This window comes from Dromiciops gliroides, chromosome 1 (assembly GCF_019393635.1).
Source record: "Dromiciops gliroides isolate mDroGli1 chromosome 1, mDroGli1.pri, whole genome shotgun sequence".
NCBI classification, from domain to species: domain Eukaryota; kingdom Metazoa; phylum Chordata; class Mammalia; order Microbiotheria; family Microbiotheriidae; genus Dromiciops; species Dromiciops gliroides.
Window position 1 is genome coordinate 254,683,475 of NC_057861.1, and position 2,826 is coordinate 254,686,300.

A 2,826-nucleotide genomic window follows, 5' to 3' on the forward strand; every position below is an offset into this window, starting at 1 on the left:
AGAATGCTAGGGCATTTTCTGAATAGAAGCACAAAGTTTAGCACCCTTTAGAGAGGAGTCCAAACTAGGGTAGGTGTGGGTGGGTGGGGTAACTGTAGAAACCTTTGGACAGGGGGTCAGCTAGGTGGTGCAGTGGATAAAGCACTGGCCCTGGATTCAGGAGGACCTGAGTTCAAATCTGGCCTCAGATACTTGACACTTACTAGCTGTGTGATCCTGGGCAAGTCACTTAATCCTCTTTGCCCTGCAAAAAAAAGAAAGAAAGAAAGAAACCAAGAAACCAAGAAACTTTTGGACAGACACAACTCCCCAGAATGTTAGGGGCTGCTTGTCTAGCAACTCCAAGTTCAGTTTCCCTCTGAGGGGAGTTCAAACAATAAAGAAGGCCATGCAAATCCTGATGAGGTAGAAACCTGTAGTGAAGTGGGACTAACCGGAATGTGTGGGTTGCTTATTTAGTGACCTCAAGTTTGACTGTCTCAAGGTAATATAACTCATAGGGTGTCACTAAGTCTGGAGGACTTGAGAACATCATGGAAAAGTGTGACCCACTGGAGAAGGAGGAGAATTGTATCAATTGTTTATGCATCATTGTGAGTATTTTCTGCATTTATTTATGGGTTCCTTGAACCCTTTCTATTTTACATGGGGGTGAAATAAAGGCTGTTCCATACTTGATTAATACACTGTTACATTAAGTACTTGTAAAGGAGCTAGAGATTCTAGTACCCACATTTTTTGGAAGCATAGATACAAGCCATATTCTGAGACTTACCAGAATAAACTCTTGGTCAGGAAAATTGCAGTCAAAGATATATGTAAGGGGTAGCCCCTTACATATATAATCAAGCATAGGCTGTATGAGCCCAGAGCTTAAAGGCCCTGAGCTGTGGGTTCCACAATCCAAAGAATTCTCCCGAATTAGGAAGTCTCTTTCTTTCTTTTTTTTTTTTTGAAATTTCCAAGTACTTTATTGTTTCCACAATTTTTTGAAGTTTCATTGATGAACTGTAGAAAAATGCTACTTTCAAACAGCTTCCTTCATAATCCTGCTTAGCTTCTGGATCTTGGTTCTTGCAGACCTATCAACATATTTCTCTCCAATATGAACAATCATTCCTCCCATGATTGAAGGATCAGTCTTAACCTCCATTTTCAGAACTTGGCCTTTACTTAAGAAGCTGTTCAGGACTGTTTTTAATTCTGAAAGAGTTGCGTCATCTAAAGTAGATGCAGTAGTAACTGAGCATTGTACTTCCCCACGATGCACACTCATCATGGTAGAAAATGCTGAAATGACTCCTGGGTTTAAGCGACCCTTTTCAGCAAGCACTTTCATGAGGTTGATTATGATGGGAGAAAACTTCTTTATTGCAATTATGTCATTTAGGGTTTTTACCTTAACAGAACGCTTTATATGGGGATTCATAATAGAAGCAATCGGGGTAGCTAGGTGGCGCAGTGGATAAAGCACTGGCCCTGGATTCAGGAGTACCTGAGTTCAAATCTGGCCTTGGACACTTGACACTTACTAGCTGTGTGACCCTGGGCAAGTCACTTAGCCCCCATTGCCCTGCCAAAAAAACAACAACAGCAACAACAAAAAACCATAATAGAAGCAATCGTTTTGGGTTCTTTCAAAAGTTTTGTTACTGAGTAACTCCTTTTTTACCACATCCAATTTATTCTGCTTAGATGCAGCAGAATAAAGAGCAGTGGCATATCGACCTTCTAGACCATATACTTGAATTGGAGGCCTGATGAGTTTGGCAAATGGTCTGCCCACTGAAGTAGTGAAGCGTCATACCTGCTGGACCATCCCAGACACACCGGGAGCCGCCATCTTCTCCTGTGGTCACTGTAGGTCCAGTCTCTTCCTTTTAAAGAGTTTTGGGAATATTAAATCTGTCCACAGACATACCCCTTTATGTATATATATTCTAGGTGGGAATCTCTCTTGCTGCTATTTCCTCCTGTGCTTTCATCCCTATACAACTTAGCTTCTGGACCCTTATCTCCAACTTTCTATTAATCCTTTACTTATGTGGAAATTTATTTTGATTTGGGGACCCTACCTTTAGGCTGAGATTAGAAAGCCTTAGGCCCTCAGGGTCTCTCCCCCTCCTCCTCAGCTTCAGCTGAGTGAAAAAGCCCCATGGGCTATACAAGACGCCAGGTCAGACAGCTGGGGGGAAAAAAAAAGCCCCTAGCTCCGACCTGAGCGGAGCTATCTGAAGGATCCCGGATGGCCTGTGCGGAGGCATAAGGCTAGAGAGCACCCCCCTCCCCCCCAGCTGCAGCTCTGGCTGGTGGATTAGCTTGGTCTGTGGGGGCGAAGAAAGCCCCGAGATTTGAGTGGAGAGAGAGGAGGAAGGAGACTGGAAGGAGACAGACTAAAAAAGGGAGGGGGGCGGACTAGGAGAGAAGCTGACTAGAGGGGAGCCTGGACAAGGACGGAGGAGAGTTCGGTTCAGAAAAGGAGAGCTGGGTCTGACAGGTTACAGGCCTTAATACAAACCAGGGAAAGCATAACGTGCCCTGAGGCCGGAGGCGGCTAAGGCCCTTATTGTATTCAAGAAGTTCAAAGAGCAGCAGGTGTGAAACAGATGGCAGTGGAAAGAGACCACAGGAAAGCAGTCAGGTTGTACACTTTATTTCCCTGTATTCCTAATTTTAAATAGTAACTCATAAATAAACTCTGCTTTGATTATTTGGTTAAGAGGCTTCTTAATCTTTAGTCTATCAGTTTGGGAGCAGTGTGGTGGAACTTTATAAACGGCCCATATTAAATTAAACGAAGTCAGGTAGCCAAATAGTCAAAAGTCC

The 2,826-nt window shown here is 43.7% G+C and overlaps 1 pseudogene; it reads right to left on the reverse strand.

Moving 5' to 3' along the window:
- Window positions 1-1,027: 1,027 nt before the first annotated feature.
- Window positions 1,028-1,843, reverse strand: LOC122736499 (annotated as a pseudogene).
- Window positions 1,844-2,826: the final 983 nt, after the last annotated feature.